Source organism: Microtus oregoni, unplaced genomic scaffold, assembly GCF_018167655.1.
Source record: "Microtus oregoni isolate MIOR12 unplaced genomic scaffold, Mior012 000059F_ref0000304, whole genome shotgun sequence".
In the NCBI taxonomy this organism is placed as follows: domain Eukaryota; kingdom Metazoa; phylum Chordata; class Mammalia; order Rodentia; family Cricetidae; genus Microtus; species Microtus oregoni.
The window spans coordinates 10,615,662-10,626,550 of NW_024543835.1; positions in this window are offsets into that span (position 1 = coordinate 10,615,662).

Genomic DNA, 10,889 nt, shown 5'->3' on the forward strand with positions numbered 1-10,889 from the left:
GTAGCACAAATAATAAAAAAAAAAGAACTCTGAGACAGATATTGGGATTCAACCTGAAGATCAGAAAAGCAAAGCAGATAAGCCACTAGAGAGCTCTTACCTCTAAAATTCTTCAGACTGAAAGAGTGATTCTGCCTCCGTGTGTCCTCAGAATGAGACTGTGAGTGAGTGCTGTCTCCTCCTGTCTTACATTCCTCTCTAGTGCTGGGATTAAAGGCAAAGGCATGCACCACACACCGCCCCATTTCTATGGCAAACTAGTGTGGCCAGTGGGATTAAAGATGTATGTCACCACTGCCTGGTCTGTAAGGCTGACCAGTGGGGCTGTTTTACCCTCTGATCTTCAGGCAAGCTTTATTTGTTAAAATACAAGTGAAATGTCACTACAGGAAGGGAAGCTGCAGGAGGTGGTCTGTTATAGAGCTGAGGAAAAAACTGGTGAATGAGTAGGCCTGGGGGAGTTTGGAGGAGATAATCTTTTTTATCTACTGGCCATTTCTTATATGCACTAAATGTATTAAGATAGTTTCCTCTCAAGTAGCTAATATTATTTGCAGAAGTTACAATATTAACATTACACAGTTCAATCCTGAGGGCACAAATGAACACTGAACATTGCACACCAAAAACGGTCGATATTTATTTTATTGAGGTCTCAAATAAACTTCTTATATTGTGTCTGAACCAATTTGACTTATTTTCTCGCCATCCATAGAAAACTTTGGATATAAATAAAGTCTATAAAAAGATTTGTAATGCTAATAAAACTGTATTTTAAAAAAATCTTCCATTTCTTATTTTGTTTTGTATTTTAACCTGAGGGCAGGAAAGTACTGGTATTGTAGCTGTTGCTGGGATTTGTGTGCCAGAAAACATACACAAATACACACAGATTAAATTTTGGAAAGGACTAAACAATACTTGTGTGTTATCTGCAGAAGTGGATTAACAAAATAAAGACAGATGGCAAGGAATTAATCTATCACCTAACTCTAACACTTTTCAGCTATGTTGCCATTACACACTTCTCTGCTATACTAATTCAGACTTCGTCTTGACATTGATCACAAAATTGTATGCATGTATTCAACACCATCTGCTGTATAAATGCCATTCAAGGAGGTGGGCATAGCCACCATGGGATGTCAACAATAAAAGCTGATTTCCACTTGCACAGTAACATTTTTCTGATGGGAAAAGGTAGGTAGCTGGACTAGCATCATTGACTAAAATCCAACTGGCACTCAACTGGCACTTCCCTGTTTCAAACAATTTGGCAAAAACAAAGAGGTAGAATGCAGACAGTCCTTTCTGATTTATATATCTTCAAAGTAAGTTTCTCACTTGAATTGAAAATCAATAAAGTTTTATAAATAGATATTTCAGTTGCTTTTTTCCTGTCAGAAGGATTTCAAGCCAGCAGAAAATAAGGAGGTTTTGAATGTGCCAAGTATGGAAACAGGATTGAATATTCTGTGTACACAAAGCCAAAAATACACATGCAAATCAAATACCATGCTTCCAAACAAACATCAGAAGTACAAAGCCTTCCAGAGAATACTTACTTACCCTTACCAAATTATTCACTCCAAGATCTAGAGTAAACCTTGAATCTAGAGCTCATTCCTGGTCAGGATTCAGACAGAAAATTGAATTAATGTCAAAAAATATATATGAATCATGCATTTAGGCTGCCCATCTAATCGAAAATGAAACATTAGATCACGGTGATGCAGAGATGCTTAATGCACTGTTTTGACAGATTTCAAATACTTCAAGTAAAATAAAACCTTTTAATAATAAATGAGAAACAAAGATGAAAATATAGCTAAGCAACACAGAATACAATGGAATATATTAGAAGGTATTTTGACATCACCCCCAATAGCACTTCTTTTGGAAATTTGTAAACTAGAGCAAATGTATTTGTGAAAAGAAGAGAGAAAACAAAAACAGCAAAAACATTTCAAACATAGCTTAATACCAAGCAGCATATCTCCAACATTATCACCAAGCTCTAAATAGAACTAGACACAAACAAACAAACAACAAAAACAAAACCAAAGAAAGGAAAGGAAACAAAAAATTCTGACACAAACAGTTTTGTTCTTATTATAATAGCCATGTTTTCAATTACCCCCAAAAGGTCCATACAATCAAAGCATCTATAAATGAAATTTACTCTTTCTACACTTGCATTTCTTAGTAAAAACTATTGAGTAATTAATGCAATTAACCAATGTCCTAGGGATAAAGCTTAAGAATACCTTTACCAATCTGACTATCTTGAATGTCATCATAAATCCTACATCCAGCAACTGATGGAAACAGATGTAGAGAACCACAGCAGAGCATTGGACCCTAAATCCAGTCAAAGAGAGGGAGGAGTGAGAATACAAAGAAGTCAAGACCATGATGGGGATATCCACTGAAATAGCTTACCTGAGCTAATCGAAGCCTTCCAACCATGGCCTGACAGAGTGGGAACCAGCATAGGACCAAACTAGGCCCAATGAATGTGGGTGACAGTTGTGTGGCTGGGGCAGACTTTGGGGCCACTGGCAGTGAGACCAGGATTTATCCCTACTGTTTGTTCTGGCTTTTTGGAACCCATTCTCTCTGGAGAGATACCTTGCTCCGACTAGATATAGTGGGGAGGGTCTTGGTCCTGTCTCAAAGCAATGTGCTAGACTTTGTTGACTCCCCATGGAAATCCTTATGCTCTCTGAGGTGTTCATGGGGGTTGGGATGGGGCATGAGAGGGGCGAATGTGGAGGGAGCAGAAGGAGGGGAGGGAGTGGGAAATGGATTTTGCATGTAAAATGAGAAAAGATATTTTTTAAAGAAAATTAAAATTTAAAAAAAGCAAGAATAAAAAGAATACTTTTACATTTATTCAATCCTACTACCAAAGTAACCTAGAATATTAGAAAACTAAAATCTCCTTGCCAAGATTATAGGTTTGTTCTCCACAAACTGACAGCAAGAACCTTTCGCTAAAGGCAACACCTACACAACTCATTGAACATGAAGAAGCTTTGCTGATGCCTACATGGAGCCTTCACCCCTAAGGTCTGGTGTCTCTGGTACAGAAAGATACATTGCAGGCTACCAAAAGAGAATTATAAACACCAAATCATCCACATGCCATATCATCTAAAATGGTATCCTGCCTGCAAGATTTTCTAGGGCAATGGTAGCCCAAAGCTTGTGGGAGTAATCAACCAATATCTGATTTTACTAAAGGCTCACTCTACAAGATTGGACCCTTACCCAACGTTGCTTGGGTGATCAAGAACCTGAGACTAGATAGCCCAGGGACCTAAGGGACAGTCATATACTATTGTTCTTAAACAACAACAACAAATCCATAGCAATAAAATGACTTCTAATGACTTTCTTCTATACTCATAGATCAGTGACTTAATAAGCCATTATCAGAGAAGCTTCCTACTGCAACAGATGGGAACAAATACAGAGACCCACAGCCAGGCATTATTCGGAGAGTGAAAGACTTTGGAATACTCAATCCTAAATGGGATTTCTGTGTGAAATCCTTCCCATGGAAGAAGAGGCAAAAAGAATGAAAGAAAAAAAGCAGAAGAAGGGTACTAAGAGAACAAGGTTCTTTCAAAATAAGCAAAATTTATATGAACTCACAGAGACTGAAGCAGCATGTACAGGGTCTTCAGGGCCTGAACCAGGTCCTTAGCATATATATCCAGGTTTGTGTTTCTACAGAATTCCTCAGTATGAGAAAGAGTGGGTCTCTGATTCTTGTACCTTCTCTTGGGCTCTTTTCCTTCGGTTTGTCTTGTCGAATTCTGATGCATTGGTAGTTGTTTTAGTCTTACTTTATTCTATTATATTATCCTTAGGGGAAAGTCTGCTTTCTAACAAGGTACAGAAAGGAAATGGATCTGGATAGGAGGGGAGTTGGGAAAGAACTAATTGGAATAGAGTGGGGAAACTGAAATAGGATATATTATGGGAAAAAAAATCTATTTTAAATAAAAGGAAAAAAATTCTCCCAAATCCTATCATCAAATAAACAGAATCAAATTATCCTCATTATGCAAAGATTTCCTGTATTGCAAATGAATTGCCATAAAACAACACCCTCGAGCAGCTTTTGTTTGGTTAGTTTGGTCGGTTTGGTTAAGGTCAGTGATAAGAGTCAAACCCAGGGTTGTGCACATACTTGGCAAGTATTCCAACAATGAGCAATATCCCAAGCCTTTCATGTAATATTTTCTCAGTGTGTTCATGACTCAAAGGGGGTGATCTGTCAACCAGAAATTACAGCAAACCTTAAAGCAGCAGATAGAATTGCTGAACTGTGACTCTTGTGGGAACATCCTAAAAGGAAGTGTGCACTGAAAAGTTTTATTTATTTTAATTTCTTTGCTTGTTTGTTTTTAGCATTCAAGTACCCAGCAGAGAAGTGGAAAGAAGACTTTGTGTCTGGCCTGTTGCTGAGATGTGCTTATGAAATGCGGGAAACACATGGCTCAAAGGAAAAGGGGATCCCGCACAGCTCAGCACTTGTTATGGACCAAAGCACTGCCTGCGATTTCCATTTGCAACACGGCCTCAGCAAAGGAAGTCAGGCTGTGTGATACACAGGGCACAGGCTTCTTTCACAGGCCTTCTCAACACTTGTAGCTCTGCTTTATGTTCTACTTTAGACCTCCACTCTGAAGACAAATCTTTGTAGTGCTCAAAGGAATTAATGTCATATGATGGATATGGGCTTTATTAGAGTCAAATGTCAGTTCTCATTCACCTGGAACAATTGAGAGCTTTGTATATCAAATTGGACACCACATGATTTTGATGCCCACATACTGGGTTTTGAGGATGAATATTTTTCAAATTATAAGTATCTGTCAACTATTTCAGAGTGATAATACATATATAGAATACATTGTAAAATCATTTTTAAAAATTCCCTACATATAAGGTAAAGTTAAAGGCTCTGATAGTTTCTTGGACTACATGGCCTACTGAGAAATTCAAAGAGATTATGTTTGTCAGAGTTTCAATTATCTGGCATGCTGTATTGATAAGAAATATAAATGCAAAGTAAATATTTAAATGCATTATTCATGGTCTTCTTGTGCTTTATTCTTACTGAACTAAAATGTTGTGTTTATTCTTTGCTCTTGTTTGGATACAGTGCATAACATTATCCAGCTTTATAAAACATGCTTGCCTGAAGAAATTCAATCATGTTCACTGAAATGTACTTGAGGTGTTTCCTTGCCATCAAATTTTAAAACGTACCTGTTTCTATTTAATTTACAACCATAAGAATATCAGTTTATTGCTATTGCTCTGCAGTGCAGCTTGAAGTCAGGGATGGTGATGCCTCCGGCAGATCTTTCATTGGAGAGGATCATTTTAGGCTTTTTGTTTTCCCATTTGAATTTGAGTAGTGTTCTTTCAAGGTCTGTAAAGAAATGTGTTGAAATTTTGATGGGAATTGTGTTGAATCTGTAGATTGCTTTTGGTAGGATAGCCATTTTTACTCTGTTGATCCTACTGATCCATGAGCATGGGCGATCTTTCCATTTTTTCATGTCTTATTCAATCTTTTTATTTAAAGACTTGGAGAATGGCAGTTTATAAGCATTTTATAAGTTTTGATGAAATTATGGCTCATTTTAAGAAAACTTTAGTTTTATTATCTACAAACATAATTCACAAGTTATTTAAAAACCCAAGAAAATTGCTTATAGTTCTATCTGAGAAACTGTGAACAGAATAAACAAGACTACAACAAATTCCCCCTATAAAAGCTTTTCACAAACTTGTAAAAAAAAAAAGGTTTATTTGCACATTATGTAGATAATTGGGAAAGAAGGTGAAAAATGGGTTTCTGAGCCTGTGCAAGAATAAAAGAAGATCAAGAAGACTACAGTGAATTCGCAAAAGACTGTATGAAATGAAGCACATTGTGGCACATTGCAGAAAGTGCGTACTTTGATAAGTTTTTGAATGTTAACAAGCAGAAATGTTTATGTTTCAAGGATAAAAAAATATATAAGTGCAATGATTTTATAGCTGGATGTTGCTTTCGTCACTGAGTGTGTGTGTATGTGCGTGTGTGTGTTGAGGTTTGTGTGATATACTTTAAAGCCTCATAAAGATCTGTGCTGTGGAAATGTAGTAAGCTTCATTGTTCTTCCATATGGACGGGACTAACTGAACAGAAAACTAAGGAGTGCTATTCATTTGAAAAATTCTTAGTGAGCCTCCCTGCTTTTTCAGCCAGAGGGCACTCTGCAGTGAAAAGTCAATGGTGTTGTATTACCAATATATTATCCAAGAATACAGTAAAACTGTTAGTTAGAGGGGAAAGAATTGCTTCCCCCACCTTAACACATCTATGTGAAGTGATAATAGTCATGCTACAGTGGTCACAGTTATTCTGTTGCTCTTCTTCAGCTCCGATGCTGCCTAATCCTCCCAAGCTGCTTTTCTTATTCTGTTATGGACACGTATGTGTAGCAAACAAATCAAGAAATCGATTCTACGAAAGCTGAAAATAAATCACTAAAAATTGCTGAAAATGTGAATGATCTTGCACCCACAAAAATACTTATTAAAAATTGATGCCCTTAGATGGCAAAAACTATAGCATAAAGTCTTCTGCTCCATACACAGCAATACTGAAAGTAGCATAACCTTCTTCTCTACTTTCCTGCACTGTTATATGACTGTGGTTCGCACAGTGTAGAAATCTTCCCTGCTGACCATTGCAAACACAGAGAATGCTGAGTGACAGGCTAAACAGAAGCACAGCTTAGAGATCAATGGTCCAGGCCCAAGTTCTACTGCTTATTTGCTTAGCTTGGACTTAGAGCAAGTTAGTTATCATTGTAATGTTTTAGTTCCTTTTCTAGGAATAAATATAAGCTCTTTCAGGAAAAGGATCTTTAAAGTAATCAGGTTTTTTTCCAAACACAAAAACATAATATAATTTATATCAAGGGTTCAGTTTTTGGCTCAGCAAATACTCTGGATATTTCAGTACTTATCATTAATAATTCTAATATCTCTGTCATTTCCATCTGCTTTTCATCATTTCTTCATTCTACCCTTGGAACATATCCATTTTCCTTGTTAAGTACTTATTTGGATATCTTTAGAATGAAAAAGGTAACACTTACATAAACATTTTAACAATGAAGGGCCTAAAATAGTATACATTCCATCTCTCTATGCTTACTTATTAGCACGTTACCAAACAGCACTAAAATTTAGAAGTTACATTTTCCATAAATTTTACATTATATATGTGCTTGTGTATTAAATTTCTGTTCGGTTATTTCCACGCACATTAAATATACATCTAATCACGATATAGTTGGTCCTTTCTGAGTGAAGGTTCACTATACATGGATTCATTGAATTATATATAGACAAAATTCCCCCCAAAATAGCTACTAACACAAACAGTTTAGTTAGGCTAAGGATGGATATAAACAATATCTTTCTTCCTTATCATTATTTCATAAATATCTAGAGATGGCTTAAAGTATACAGGCAGTTGTATATATATGCAAAAACTCATAAACACCTTTAGTAATGTAGCAGGATACAAGATTAACTCAAAAAATAGTATCCCTCCTTTACACAGATAATAAATGGGCTGAGAAAGAAATCAGAGAAACCTAACCCTTTACAATAGCCACAAATAACATAAAATGTCTTGGAGTAACTCTGACCAAACAATTGGAAGACTTGTATTTGACAAGAACTTTAAATCTTTGAAGAAAGAAATTGAGGAAGACACCAGAAAATGGAAAGAAAATGGCAACCTGACCAAAAACAATCTACAGAGTCAATGTGAAGCCCATCAAAATCCCAGCAAAATTCTTCACAGATCTCTAAAGAACAATACTCAACTTCATATGGAAAATAAAAAAAAAACAGAATAGCCAAAACAATCCTGTGCAATAAAGGAACTTCTGGAGGCATCACAATCCCTGACTTCAAACTCTAAATCAGAGCTATAGTACTGAAAACAGCCCGGTAGTATCATAACAGACAGAAGGACCAATGGAACCAACTCGAAGACCTGGATATCATCCACACACCTACAAACACTTGATTTTTGGTAAAGAAGTAAAAAATATAAAATGGAAAAAAGAAAGTGTATTTAACAAATGGTGCTGGGATAACTGGATATCAACATGTAGAAGAATGAAAATAGAACCATATCTATCACCATGCACAAAACTCAAGTCCAAATGGATCAAAAAACCTCAACAAAGAACTAACCACACTGAACCTGATAGAAGAGAAAGTGGAAAGTGCACCTGAACGCATTGGCACAGGAGATCATGTCCTAAAAATAACCCAAGTAGCACAGACACTGAGAGAAACAATAAATGGGACCTCCTGAAACTGAGAAGATTCTGTAAAGCAAAGGACATGGTCACAAAGACAAAACAGCAGCCTACAGAATGGGAAAAGATCTTCACCAACCCCACATTGGACATAGGACTGATCTCCAAAATAAACAAAGAACTCAAGAAATTTGTCATCAAAAGAACAAATATTCCAATAAAAAACGGGGTACAGACCTAAACAGAGAACTCTCAACAGATGAATCTAAAATGGCTGGAAAAAAAAAACCATCCATTTCATAATAGAAAAACTACACATGAACTTTGTTAGTATTATACTATTATTTCAGGGGTATAAGCTATGTTCTAAATTAAAATGCAAAAATTTTAAAAGCAAACTTATTATCTTTCCTATCTCATCTACTTTTTGACATACATAGGTACATACTCTGGTTCTCCCAGAGAAGCTCTCAAGATTTATTGACTAAGTGAGTAAACTAATGGAAGCACTAGAAAAATGAGAGAATTAAGGGTCTTCTACAATATAGCTATATGGCTGTGTATATGAATTAATAGTAAAACACTTGACTAGCAGGTAAACGATTAAAGATTCAACCCCCAGTATCACCCAAAGAGTATCTAGGGAAACATAATACTCTATGAAAATTTATTCCTTTTTCTTTGTTTTATTTTTACTTTATTCAATTTTCTCTTTAACTTTTATATAACTATTATCTGTCAATAGATTCAGAAACCAACTGTCATAAAATATATGGCCTAAATAAACTTCTTTTCCAAGGTTGTATTTTAGCATGTATTTATTTTTTGTCACTGTAGTGCACTGAGTCATCAGTTGGTGGCACATTAGTGACTTCAGAAACCTTACCAAGACTAAATTACTCCCCCAAAAATTTGGATGAGGAAATTACTATCAATTAATGCAATTAGGATCAATCTAAAAGCCTGCATGAGGTAGCATTTGAACTGTTCACACCCCAGTAATTCAGATTTGGCAAAAAGTTAAATGGAGCACCAAAAATAGGCCAGAGAATTGTGGGCGGGTATTATAAAACATTTCAGGGATACAGGGTGCAGCACATACTAGTCTACCAATTACTTGAGGTGGCAGCTAATGGTTCAAGGAGCTACAGTATTGGGTGACAACTTGCAGCACTTAAGATGCCACCTATTAATTTTGTTGTCTGTTATTTATTTTAAATATTAGACAAAGAGTGTCAACTGGACTTCAAGTTACTATAAATCCTCTAGATAGTATAATTTTTCTGATGGGAAATTTACTTATCGGTTTATCATTTAATGACACCTGTCATTTTGGACTGACGGTGAGGAGTGAGATGTTTTCACTTTCAAAGGAATACTCCTTATTTGCACTTCCCCTTATGCTTAGGTTGAAAATTGTATAAAGCATTCTTCTCTGGTGTGTTTTTATCCAAAACTTAACCATCTGAATCTAGGAAATACAAACTTTGAGCATCTAATACATCTCAGACCCATTCTCCCAGTATATAAAATTCTGTCATTTGATTTTACCCTTACCAAAATAGTACCAAAGTGCACACATGTGGAAGTGAATATAGTGAATTTGAATGATTTGGTCAGAGATTCCCAGTATATTATCTACCTTCAAAGCGCATATGCTCTTCTTACTGTACTGCTACTTCTTCTGCAACTGTCAAAACTTCAAGAAAATCTTCTAAATAAGAACCTCAGCAAAAAGGAGATAGCGTTTTAAATTCTGGGAATATTTAGCATTGAAATGAGCCAGTTCCCCCAATCAAGAAGGAGAGATAAGGAATGATGAATGCAAATGCCTAATTTACAAACAGGCAGAGGAACGCTGAACATCATTAATCAATTATGGATTGCTTACACTAACAGAACAGAGCAGCCATTCTGACAATCCGGGAACACAATCTTCTTAAAAATTATGTTTGACCTTGGACTTATTTTCTCATTTGAATCTTATTTCCTAGACATTAACATTTTGTTCAAGGAGCCTTTGCTCCAGGCTGATCTGTCTGATTCAGAGGCAAGAGACACCAGCATCCATACCATCTCCCATCCCAGCCTCAGCTTCTACACTTAAACCACATGCTAGCTTTGTGGACATATAAGGCCTGCAAAATGGCTCAGTGGGAAATGGTGGCTGCAGCCAAGTGAACAACCAGAGTTGCATCCCTGGAACCTCATGGTTAAAGGAGAGAAGTAATTTTCATGGATCCTCTGGCTTCCACACACACACAAAAATGAAGAAATCTTTTAAAAAATTCCATATCTCAAAGCAAATATGATTTTAGAAGTATAAAATATAAGCAAAGTAAAACTAGATAAATCATCGTAGTTGATCTTATTAATGCACACACTTAAAATATGTTTGTTAAAACAAGTACAAAGGGAAATGGCAAAATGAAAATCAGTGAGAAAGCGTGCAGTATTATATAGCTTAAATTAGGTAACTAACAAGAAAATCCTTATTAGATGATAGATTTAATATTTTTGTTATTTCATTTG